The 13,730-nt window shown below is 38.8% G+C and overlaps 1 protein-coding gene across 3 annotated transcripts in view; it reads right to left on the reverse strand.

Moving 5' to 3' along the window:
- Positions 1 to 13,730, reverse strand: part of MACROD2 (mono-ADP ribosylhydrolase 2) — a 1,902,899-nt gene that overhangs the window by 91,856 nt on the left and 1,797,313 nt on the right. The window lies entirely within an intron of this gene.

The following is a 13,730-nucleotide window of genomic DNA, read 5'->3' on the forward strand; positions in this document are numbered from 1 at the left end:
TTTTTTGGCCATCCTATATAATAAAAGCCTAATATGCAAACTGTCCCCTTGACTGCAAGTTTGATCAGGAGTTTGACCACTCCCTATGATGCGCGCTGACCACCAGAGGGAGACACGGAACATGGCGGGCGTCGGCGACACAGTGCTAGCTATGGGACGGGCGGTAGTGGAGGCGCTGCGGGCCCCAATGGGCCGCGATGACAGTGGGACCATGGCGGGACGGTGGAGCAAGTGAGCGGGCGCCTCTAGGCCAAGGTGGGTACAAGCGGGGCCCGATCACCCTGCCGATCACCCCACAGACAGTTACCAGCGGTGGTGGCAGGGAGCAGGGCCGTCACCTGGCTCCCAGGTGCTGAAGGAGCCAGGCAAGGGCCTGATGACTCAGGCCAAAGAGGGTGCACAAAGGGCTGGGGGTCCAGGTGCTGCCCAGGACCCAGAGGTCAGCTGGGACCTGCCCTTCCCTTCCAGACGCTCACATTTCGATCGCTGGCCAGGCCTAGGGACCACAGCCATGCATGTATTTCGTGCATCAGGCCTTTAGTATGATATACTTGATGATGGCTAAAAGGTTTCCAATGACTGCGGACTCTTGCAAAGCTAGAAAGTGTCCCCTATTAGATGTTTGAGAACTCTCTGGAGGCACCTTAAAAAACCACCATAAAAAACACGTGAGTAGTTCATCAGGGAAATAGAAAATAGATCTTTCACTTATTCTACAAGTCTTTATTAAGGGCCAATTCTATGCCAGACACTGTTCTTGATTCCGGGGAGTCTACAGTAAACACAATACCAAATTTCTGCCCTCATAGAGGGTACAGTCTATTGGATATGTTCCATGTAGCTAAAAGGGTAGTAATCCAAAGATATAGATAGAAAATCACGAGTTAATCTTGTATGCACAGGGCCATGAAGAAATCTGGGGATGGTAGAATGGCACCTCTATAACTTACAAATGGGGTATCTCCTGAGCTCATACTGCTCAGCCCTAACAGAGCTGATTTATGTGGAATCTAAAATAAATCATTTTATTTTTTGGTTTTCCTTTCCCTCTTTTCTCTATCTCTCTCCAAACTAGGAGATAGCTTTAAACAACTCTGCTTGGAATATCATGAGAAAATTTGTTTCTTGAACCTACCACAAGCCACACTTGATGGACAAGTGAGAAAACTGGGTAGTTAACATATGATTCAAATTTAATAACCAGTGAAGCAAGTATCCACCCAAAGTGTATGGTTTTAATTAACTGCAGATAAATCCCTCAAGGCAAATGTTTAATTATCTGCACAGCTTCTTATTTATTTCTGAGACTGACAAAAACTTTCAAAGTCCAAATTTGGAAGCAAAACTAAGCATAGACACATTTTCCAAACTGTTACTGCGCTCATGTCAAATTGTTTTAAACCAGCTGCCGTTAAAATATGCCTTCTTAATTTTGAATCTAACGTGGTTTAAAAAATAGCCTTTGAATACTTTGTTTTTCCACATTAGCACTGAAAATGAACAACTGCAAAAGGTACTAGATGGATTAGGCTAAATTTTAGTTTTGAAAGTGTTTTAGATTTATTTATAAAATATGATTTATATCATTCAACATTATAGTCTTGTGTACATTTTGCTCATAGTTAAAATTTGTTCATTTATTCTCAATAATTCATTATGCTTTTTAATTTACATGAATATTTACATAAATCAAATATTACAAAAGAAATGTCTAAAAAAGTGGTTTACATTGATTTTACAAATTTATGATCTAATGATTCACATATGATAGGTGAAAGTATTTAAAAAGCTAATCAATAGACTGTACCTGTTTTGTCACCAAAATCTGTGTCTTTAACACATGAATTGACCCTTAAATTTCAATTCCCTTAAGGAATTGCTATAACATTGCTAAGGCACCTTCTGACCTTATGTGCTCTAATCTATACAATGTAATTTATTGAATCCAAGACTCCATCGTTATTTGCAATATTTTTTGTGTGTAGCATTAGAAAAAAATTCAACCAAATGAACTATAATACACTATCAATTCTAAGAAGCTATTCTAGTTTCAGAAGTAAATTATATGAAAGACTATGCATCATAGAAATATGACATTGGAGTATATTCTATGTGTATAGAAATATATACCTTTAAGTAATGCTAAGGATTTCATTCATATCAACATGACTCCACGTTCATTTTGTCTTGTATGTGAGCCTATTCTCCAAAAATGTTTCCACACACACACACATGCTGTATGTACAGCAACAAAGCAGGGTAGCAAGCATAAGCTCATGACAGAATCCACAGCTAACCGGGTGTCTATGGTAGATTGTTACCACTATGGTTCCTCTAGTAAAAAGGCTATTTGAATTCATTTCCAGTGTCATAAACTCCAGCTAAATTTAGATCCTCAATGTTTTAAATTAGGAGCCCCATTACATTACGCTTGCTTGCAGGTTTGAAACAACAGTGGGACTTTTTTGCTTAGGAGGTGATTAAAGCTGCACTGTACATGTATACAAAATTAGTATTCATAATGACAAAGAATGAACATATATGCAGTATCCATGGTCACTAAAAGGGCTTATGATTTCTATGTAAGTTCTATTAATGACCATGGAAAATGTATTTGTATATACTAAATTCTTGCATCACCTTGGATTCACATTTTTCAATTTTTATTTGTATTGGATTTATTGGGATGACATTGGTTAATACAATTATATAGTTTTTAAGTGTTCAATTCTATAATACATCATCTGTTTATTATATTGTGTGTTCACCACCTCAAGTTAAGTCTCCTTCTATCATTATTTATGGCCTCCTTACCCTCTTTTACTTTCTCCCACCTTCTTTCCCTCTGGTAATCACCATGCTGCCGTCTGTGTCTATAAGGTTTTTTTTAAAATTATTATTTCCTTCCACATTTTGATTCCAGAAATTACCATCTGACAATGTTTTTAAAAAGTAAGAGTTATTAACTAATTCTGAGACTCAGTCTATGTTATTTTAATAGCAGAGAACTGGAATTAAATGTATATGTAGATTCTAAGTTTCAAAGTCTTTAAGACCAATATCCTATTAGAGATTTTTTTTCAAATGCAATATTAAGTTGAATATTCAAGCCAAAGTTCTTAAGCTAGGCTGTCTTTCAAGATGAAAAAAACAAAAAAGCTTTCATACATTTTTTAAAAATCCTCATTTACAAAGTTGAAAAGAGTTCAAAAGAAAATTTAAACTAGATTAAAACTTAAAAAAACACACACACATAAATTCCAAAATGTAGGTTTTTAGTTTTTATTTTTATTGATTTCAGAGAAGGAGAAGGAGAGAAAGATAGAAACAACAGTGATGAGAGAATCATTGATTGACTGCCTCCTGCATGCCCCCTACTGGGGATTGACCACAATCTGGGCATGTGCCCTTGACTGGAATTGAACCCAGGACCCTTCAGTCCTCAGGCCAACATGTTATCCACTGAGCCAAACCAGCTAGGGCCAAAATGTAGGTTATTTTTAATGTAGTCAATTATACATCTACACAGAATAGTACATGTATAGGTTTAAGCTGTGATGGTAAATGACGAAACTATTGAATTTTTAATAAACACATCTAAACTATAAATAAAAATAAATGCTATTTCTTTCTAAGTACATTCCCTTAGCACAAAACTGCTTAATCTGAGGGGACCTCGGAATAGACTCTATAGGTCCGCAAGCCCTTTAGAAATGATATGAAAAAAATGTGTGCATATATTCATTCATATGTTCATTTTTCTGGGAGGAAATACCTTCCATAATATTTTCATATGACCTCAACAAGCTTAAAAATTACTACAGACAATCATACCCTAATGCCCATGACACTGCCATCTTACAAAAGATTTTTACGACTATTATTACGAAACTAGCTATAGAACTTGTTGCCCACTGCATTAATTCGTCAGTTATGGCAATTCTTGAACTTTTGAGGTAAATTTGGCTGGAAGAAACAGCCAAAAAATAAAGAGATGTGTTAATAAATGAGGAAGACAAACCAACTCACAAGAAAGACTTTGCATCCAGTTCAGAGGGAACTAGAGTGTACAAACCTAGTAATCATGATGAACTGTCTTTGAAGACATCTTCAAGCCCGGAGGTGTACAAGCGCCATCTATGAGAGAGGTTGCCCCTGATGACTATTTAGAGTAGTGGCAGGAGGTCATTAGAAACAGTTCTAATGGGTCTGAACAAAATAGTGAATGCTGTATAGAACACCTACATGTAAAGCATTCTCATTCTGTAACGTAAACATCCGCCCACGTGTACCTTAGCTTGACGTAAAAGTTGCACAGAAACCTGGATTTCCTTTGATTTTTGTAAACTGATGTGATTATACTAAGCAATTTATCCTGGCCTGCACATTGATTCACTGGCTTATTATGTAAGCAATTAGAATAGTTTTTTCTTTATTAAAAAGTGTGCTTATCCACAATAAACTAGAGTCTCCACAGTCAATTCTGGCTTCACTGAACCTCTTCAGTGGCTATTCCTCTATATAGGAAAAAATGTATTATAATGCGTTCCCAGAGTATTCAGATGGCCATGATCTGAACCGTGCTTGGTCCCCTGAAGGTGGATATACAAGGCTAAATGATATTTAACTGAAAAGTAACTGGGTCCACAAGACAGGACATTGCCTTGAGCATCGGGAGGCCTGATGAACTATGGCCAGTCATTTATCTTCATTATGCTCTCATTAACCCCCATTAAAAGGCGGCCAATCACTCCCAGAGTTATTGAATCAGTCACTAACAGTTTTGAGAAGAACAGGTTTGAGAAGATGCTGGGAAAACTACCATCATGCACTACTAACTTTGTTTCTGCTAAAAAAAAAAAAAACAAAAACATATTTCTAATTCCAAATGATACATTTGTGCAAACCAGCTCATGCTTACATTAGAGGTGATATTCATCTGTAGGTTGTGATTGAAAATATGAGCAAATAGGAAAATCAGTCATGTTGGGATGGACACTGGCTTGGGTTAGGAGCCTAGATTTACAACTACAAGCTTTGTAACTCTAGGACAACCCAGGCCCCTTACATAATCTCAGTTTCTGCACCCAGAAACTGAGGCTGGGGAGGCAGATAACCTCTCTTAAATACCGTACCATGCTAATCTCCAATTATCTTTGTTCAGAACAACACTTCTTTGTAAACATTCCCAGGCTTCCCTCATTATCTGTCTACCTCAGTTGGACAGTTCTCACTCTGAGACTTTCACTACTTATTTATAAAATATAGGTGAACAGTGGGAGAAGTAGTGCCATGTGACGTCAGTGCCACACTGGTCATCGCTAAGTCTGCAATCTGATGAAGAATCATCACCATGTAAAACAGAACAGCTGGATATGAAGCTGGGCTGGAACATGATGGAAAAAGAAATGCTTAATTACCCTTCCCATCAAGTTAATTTTTCCCCTTTGGCAAAGTAAACAAAGGCAAATCTGCTCTTGTTTTGGTTGTCTGTGACCTGCTCTCCTTGACCTCCATTCTTCTGATTCCGTTCTCTTCTTGCCTCCCTCTGCCTTGCTAAGCCTCCCACTGCAGGCTCTCTTGACATCATTAAAAAAAAAAAATCTGGCCAGGCCACAGACATGTAAAGTAGCTACGGTTTTAAATATATACGGACTTGGAATTTATTAAATGTTCATGTATAAATCAGGAAGAATACAAGTGTTTTATTTAAACTTTGGTTTCCTTTCATCTGCTATTGAAAATTTTTTGTGACTGTACTACCAAGGGGACCTTCTTCAAAGGAGAAATGATGAGGGCTTTTTCGCTCCTAACTCTGAGCATGGTTACAACCACATCCTTGTCTCAGGACTTTTTTTTTTTAAGAACCCAAAATAAGACAACCAAGATAGCCAATAACCTGTCTCCTGCTACTTAATAGCAAAACTATAAATGTTCACTCTACACTCCTGACTCTTATACCATGTTGCCTTTCACTAGGAAACATTGGGAAAATGTCTGCAACCTAAGGAGGGGAACAGGTTGCCATATTTGGTACCACATAATCCTGAGAGCTGGACCACACATGATTGGTGAGGGATGAACCCTGGGCAGTTGTCTATAGGTTGGCCAACAGACATTAAGGTAGCCTATCATGAGAGTTGCACCTATCAGGAGAGAATATTTTATGATGATGAAAGGAATCCATCAGCTCCTTTGTCCCAGAGTGTCCTGGCAACTACTTCTCAGTTATTTTATTTCATGGAGAAGGTGAGGAAGAAGACAGAGTCTATTTGTCTATTTACAGAGTTATAAATGCTTCAACTTCTGGGCTTAGGTTGTTTACAGCCAGATGCTTGGAGTGTGTGGCTGAGATACCAGGACCTCACGCTGCTGAGAGCCAGTGATTCCCTACAGTCCTCAAAGTGTGAGACATAACTCATCCTCTTGGAGGAAAAGTTCTTTTGTTTTCCCCAAGCAATGAGACCTGTGTGGACACTAAGATAAGTATTTGGGCTCTTTATGGGAGTCACTCATTTTATGTGAGCTTCAAAGACCTGGATGACTGCTCATTAGCACCTATTTGTTCCCCCCCCCCCCCATCCTCTCAAGGACCCACAAAACCATCCAAAATGAAAATGGTTGTGTTCACTTTTTTCTACACCTTTCACACATGCTATAATATGGATGGCTGTCAAGTGGTTCACTGTGTGGATCTACCACAAGATATTTTACTGTTGCCTCTTTCATCAGACATTCCAATGGAATCCAATTTCTGGCCATTCTAAATAATCCTATGTTGTTGTTGTGCTGGGTATCCCAAGACTGGATTCACTCCACTCTCCTTTCTGTTGCTTCTTCTCAGCTTGCTCCCATCTCTGAGCTCTAGAGCTAAAATAGCTAGAATAGAAATAATCCATGTCAGCTAAACCTTCCCAAAGGATCCAGAAGGTAAAAACTCCAGTTTCCTCACTCATCCCACATGGAGACAATGCGGAATGCACTCTAAACATCCCTTAGACGCCATGGTTCTCAACCTTCCTAATGCTGCGACCCTTTAATACAGTTCCTCATGTTGTGGTGACCCCCAACCAGAAAATTATTTTCATTGCTACTTCATAACTGTAATTTTGCTACTGTTATAAATTGTAATGTAAATATCTGATATGCAGGATGTATTTAGGCGACCCCTGTGAAAGGGGCGTTCGACCCCCGAACGGGTCGCGACCCACAGGTTGAGAGCCGCTGCCTTAGAGGAATGGCATCCCAGTTCCCCTCAGCAGTAACCTGCTCATTAATGTGCTCTCTATTGGCTATCCTCCCTTCCCTGCCTCACTTTCCTACCCCTCACTTAAGTCTCTTGGGATCACCTTCCAGATAAACCAATTGCACCCACATCCTTGTCTCAGGACTTTTTTTTTTTAAGAACCCAAAATAAGACAACCAAGATAGTCACTAACCTGTCTCCTGCTACTTAATAGGAAAACTATAAATGTTCACTCTACACTCCTGACTCTTATGCCATGCTGCCTTTCACTAGGAAACATTGGGAAAATGTCTGCAACCTAAGGAGGGGAACAGGTTGCCATATTTGGTACCACATAATCCTGAGAGCTGGACCACACATGATTGGTGAGGGATGAACCCTGGGCAGTTGTCTATAGGTTGGCCAACAGACATTAAGGTAGCCTATCATGAGAGTTCCACCTATCAGGAGAGAATATTTTATGATGATGAAAGGAATCCATCAGCTCCTTTGTCCTGGAGTGTTTCATGGTAACATTTACAAAGAAAGTTTTAAAGTGTAGAGTGGTGTAAAGGCAGAGATTCACTGAAAGCGAAGGAGGCGGTCGCGGGGGGAGGGGGGGGGGAGGACACAAATCATGAATGAGGTAGAACAAAGAAGCATAAAAATTTACTTGGCAGCTTTATAAGAGTAGAAAGGTATTGAAAATCTAGGATACTTCTTGAGTGGATGACTGTTGGAGAAGCTTTGAGTGTCTAGAAGAACTGCTTGAGCTATTGCTGCCTCTCAAATAAATAACCCAGTTCATGAGGCTGTTAAAATTATTTCTCCACTCTCAGATTTTTCTACCAACTGAGGTGACCTCAACATGTGTCACTTTTGCATAACTCAAGAGTTTGACTCACTTACTTTATGGTTGTTAAAAGTCCATTATTTAATCATAATGTGTGTGTGTGTGTGTATATATATGTGTGTGTGTGTGTGTGTGTGTGTGTGTGTGTAGTATATATGTATATAGTATATATATATTTTAAACATTTCTAAAATATTTTTCTTTTTCATACAAATATTATTTTAATAAGTATGGCATTCTTTTAGATCCATTTTTTAAACACTCACCTTTTGGGGCATTTCAAATATACAGCACCCTCATGCACCTTATACACAGATTGAAAGATACTGGATGCAGAAACTTAGAGAAAGTAAAGAGGGGACTAGCCTTGTCATGCACAATAAAACAAGTTCAGCAAATTTCATTTTCAAGAATGACCCTGGTGGGGAAAAAAATCAGGTGATATCTGGCATTACAGGAAATGGAGTGTAGAGAGGCATTTGTATGATGAGGGCAATGTTTTGCCTCATAAACTGAGAAAAAAATTAAAACAAAATACTGTACAATGCTAGTTTATGGGGACCTTGGGAAGTATACTAAGATTAACTTAAAAGTGCTATTTTCTATTTCTGGGAATGTTTTATTTTAATCTACTACTAATTTAGACTAGGTTTAACTATATGGTCCAGAAATCATTATAGATTTTCCTAATGCAATGATTGACTATGTTAGTCTGCTCAGGCTGCCATAATGAAATAGTACAGGTGAGGTGGCTTAAACAGCAGAAATTTATTTTCTCATAGTTCTGGAGGTAAGAAATTCAAGATTAGGTACTGGCTGACTGTTTCTAATGAGGGCCCTGTTTTGGCTTTCAGGAGGATGCCTTCTCATGTCCTCTCATGGCCTTTCCTCAGTGTGTATGTGTGGAGAGACAGCAATTGAGGTCTCTCTCTTCATCATGAGGGCCCTACCTTTGGGACCTAGTAAAACCCTAACTACCTCCCAAAGACCCCATCTCCAAATACCATCACATTGGCTAGGGTTCAACTTATGACATTTGTGTTTGAGGGAAACAAACATTCTGTCCACAACACTGACGAGCATTTGTGCACATGGCCATTTGGATGACTTATGTAACTTTTGAGCATTAGCTTTCAGCTGGTATTCCTGTTGTATATCAGAACAAAATCTCAAAACAGAGTTGGAAATGGGATCTTCCCTAAATACAAGGTTCCCCTTTCCCATTCCAATTCTCTTGAGTCAGTTTTCATCAACCTCTAAACTGCATCAAGTCGTCAGTGTTTGGATGGATGAAGAAGTGACAAGGAAATCTGGGGTAACAGCTAAGCCTTTATAACTGGCATTAGAGTTGACCAATCAGAATGGGATATCCACAGCACTGGGACAAGGGCAAGGAGCCCGCTGGTGTGCCTGGGATGGTGGTGTCCTGGGGAGGGGAATTACTTGCAAAGTGGGGAATTAAGTCACTGTTTGCCAAAAATCATGTAACTATTTCAGTCTATCAAAATCCCTTGGTATAGTGGCAGAATATCAGTTCTGTTTATGGTAGAGAACTATATCAATGAGTTTCAAAAAAAGATAATGTAAGTATTTTAATAATCAACAATCTCTGCTGTGCTGATATTGAAGAGAATGAGAAGTAGCTTTGTTGTTACAGACCCAAAAAGTCTACTGTGCAGGGATAGAATAATTTTTAAACATATTTCTGGCCACCTCTTATTTTGTGACCTTACCTGATAAAGTACCATTGAAAATAGAACCAATAAAAACTTTAGGTTAGTAGTACTTCTGTCTGGAACACGCATCCAATTTAGGCCACCATCACATCCCCCACCCCTTTGCTACATACAGGCTATTCTAATGCTCCCTGCGTCACTTCTGAGGTAACACACCTGATCAGGGGCACTGTATTAGCAGATGAAGCTGATGGCCTGATGGCTGTCTATTGTGAGATGTAAGGGGACACCAGATAAAACCATCAGTTCCAAATTCTCCACTCTGTCCTTTCATCATTCCCAGGATAGCATTTCATTCTTTTGGGACTTGAAGCCTCTCTGTCTTTTGGATTATTTATTTATTTTATTATTATTCAATATATTTTTATTGATTTCAGAGAGGAAGGGAGTGGGAGAGATAGAAACATCAATGATGAGAGAGAGTCATTGATCAGCTGCCTCCTGCATGCCCCCGACTGGGGGTCAAGCTTGCAACCCAGGCATATGCCCTAACAGGGGATTGAACCTTGACCTCCTGGTTCATAGGTCGATGCTCAACCACTGAGGCACACTGGCTGGGCTCTTTTGAAATTTTTTAGATCAGCTTGGAAGGATCCTGTTTGAGGCCACTTTATTGTAATGACTTAATAATCAATGGCTAGAAATCGGTCTGAAGGCTGCTGAGAACAAGAAAGGGATGACACTGAGCAGAGACCAAGAGGGAGAGAAGCTCCTTAATTAAATACGACGCAAGAGAGCAGCTTACGATTATCCTCTAACCCTGGGAGGTAGTAACTGGGTCACTCTTGTTTATGGTAGAGAACTAGATCAATAAGTTTCAAAAAAAGGGGAAATCTCTATTTGTTGTTTAAGTGGGGCAATGAAGGGGGGTATGTTGTTACAAGGTATGTTATTTACATACTAAACACTTTCGCAAAGAGTTGCGTTCATGTGTTTTGTAAAAAAATTGAAGTCATAACTTTTCACAAAGAAAAGTAAAGCTAAAGTATATTGAATTTGGTAACCAAAGCCAATTTGTCTACAAATTGAATTGTACACAATGGATGGTCTTTTACTCTGGTTTCTTTTGCTCAACATAACATTGGTGAAATTAGCTCATATTGTTGCTTGTGAAAGTGGATTTTAATTGCATTAAGAATGCTGTCCATGTCAACAGATCCTAAGGTGAACCTTATGTGAGGAGTGAAAATTTTTTCTTACCAAACAGCCAACATTTGCTGCCTCCCCATACTTTGCCTTCAACTTATTATTTTTTTACTACAGTGGTTCTTAAATATTAGAGTACCCAGGAGGGCGTTTTAGCACTCAGACTGCTGGACCCCTACCCCCTGAGTTTCTGAGGGCATAGGTCTGGGTGAGGCCTGAGAATTTGCATTTTAACAGGCTCCGTGGGGATGCCGATCCTGCTGCTCCAGGGACTACTGTAAGAAGTACGCTAAAATATATTGAATTTGTTAAGCAAAGCCCATCTGTGTGCATTGCTTTTCTCTATCTAAGTCAACTTTCATTTAAAGTAGGGTTTTCAAAGTAAGTATCCTCATATGAACTGCTCATGCATTTTCTGTTGCAGGGTGGACAGCACCTTATATGTGGTGAGGAAGGACACAATGCTCCATGTCAGCTGAATCGGTGAGTCCACATCAATATGTGAAGACATGAGAGCCATTTCCAGAATATCCCCACCTTAATAGTAGATATACTGGATCTTACTGTTTAAAAATCTGAAAGACCTTGCAACTTGACATGTATCTAGAAAAAAGCCGGAGCAAGTATCAAGAAAGGCCCCAGTCATATATATCATAGTGCTTCCATCAAATACTACAGGCAAAAGCTCCTAAAGAATGAAGCTTTACTACTAAAAGTAATAAATCACTGCTACAACACATTCCTCTCAAGCTAGTTCTAGATATTGCTCCATACATTAGCCCCTAGACACGTGGCCAGTGAGTCCTTGTAATGTTGTAAGTCTGAATGACAAGTTTTGGAATTGTAAAATGTGTGCTGGGTTTCACAGATTTAGTACACAAAAATGTAAAATATCTCATCAATAATTTTTATATTGACTATGTGTTAAAAGTATTATATTTTGGATATATTAGTTGAATAAAGTATGTTATTAAAACGATTTTTTCTGTTGTTTCTTAATGTGGCTGTTGGGGTCCAACCCCAGCAGGGCTTCTGGCATGTGACTAATAGAAAATTTTATTACACATGTGAGTCTCATTTGTGGCTCATACTCATTTCTGTTGAACAGTGCTGTTTTAGATAATTTAGGATTAGCCTGACTTATACAAATATTTTTTTTATTAGTTAAGGTATTACAAATGTGTTACAAATATTTTTTAAAATATATTTTTATTGATTTCAGACAGGAAGGGAGAGGAGAGGAGGAGGAGGAGGCGGAGGAGGAGGAGGAAGAGGAGGAGGAGGAGGAGGAGGAGGAGGAGAGAGAGAGAGAGAGAGAGAGAGAGAGAGAGAGAGAGAGAGAGAGAAGAGAGAGAATCATTGATGAGCTACCTCCTGAGGGCCCCACAATGGGGATCACCGCAACCTGGACATGGGCCTTGATGGGGAATCAAACCATGACCTTCTGGTTCATAGGTTGATGCTCAACCACTGAGCCGTGCCAGCTGGGCTATACAAATAATTGAAGACATGTTTGAAGGCCAAAGTTGTGAGGATGGAAATCACAACTTGCCAAAGGATGGTTCATCAGAAACTAGAAAATCACGCTGAGCTTACAGGAAGCATGTACAAATGCTAATAGCGATGGCTGGGAAGAAAAAAGAGTCTAATTAGGTATAATGAGAGAGGACGTTCTGAGAAGGAATTAGAGGATAAAAGAGAATGATAAATTCATCAAAAACTACCACGCTAAAAAAGAAACTACTTAAACCCAAACAATATCCAATGGTTGAAAATTTTTGCTTTATGTTGATTTGACCCAGATTTCTTAGCCTGGCATTCAGAGTTCTCCATAATCAGGGCTCTAATATAGTAACTAATTAATGAGTGGATGGATGGATCCAACATTTAAGCCACGTGGATCTATTCATTGTACCTAAATAGGTTTTTTTGTGTCTTATTTCTAATGTTTCATGAATGCTCTTATTCCTCCCCCCCCCCCCAAAGAGCTGCTTTCTATTTCATTACATTTGTGCATCTTTCAGATCCTGGCTCAAATATCATATTCTCTTCCTACATTTCACAGATAATTTCAGGCCAGTGATACTGCTTGATCCAAGCTCTTTTAATATGTTTCCTGTAATCCTTCCTTAGTATTCATCATTCTCTGTCCCTCTTTAACTGTCTTACAACACAGCTTTGTGGCCTCAGAACACTTACTTATTGCTCAATCTATAGAGTGGTATGATATTACATTAATATCATAGATGAGGGTAGAATGAGTGAAACCATGTAAAATTCTTAGAAGAGAATCTGGCATATAATAAGAATTAGATAAATATCAACTGCTATTATTATTGTTGTTGCTGATATCAGCTATGTAACACACACCTGCATATTTAATTTTTTTTTATCTAGATTGTAAATTCCTCAAAGGGAAAGAATATATTTTTTTCTTCATATAAGGTCTTAACGAAAAGTTAAAACCCACTATATATCTGTGGATAATCCTAAACACTGATACATTTCAAATACAATTTTCTGCAGGCCATACTGTGTACTAATCACTAGGAATAAAATGATGGACAACACAGATACTGTCTTCCCAACCCATGAAACTTAAGTTACAATGGAGAGAGATGGACAAAAGGTAAGTACATAAAAGGAAAAAGAGTTCTGCCTAGTTACAAATAGCGGGAAGTGTTATGAAGTAAGGAAGAGGAGGCTAGGGTGGAGGTTTAGTGGGTCAAGGTTCTACCTAAACACATGAGCAGAGAAGGCTGGGACAAGA

The sequence above is a fragment of the Myotis nattereri genome (genome assembly GCF_964212035.1).
Source record: "Myotis nattereri genome assembly, chromosome: 8".
Taxonomy (NCBI): Eukaryota; Metazoa; Chordata; class Mammalia; order Chiroptera; family Vespertilionidae; genus Myotis; species Myotis nattereri.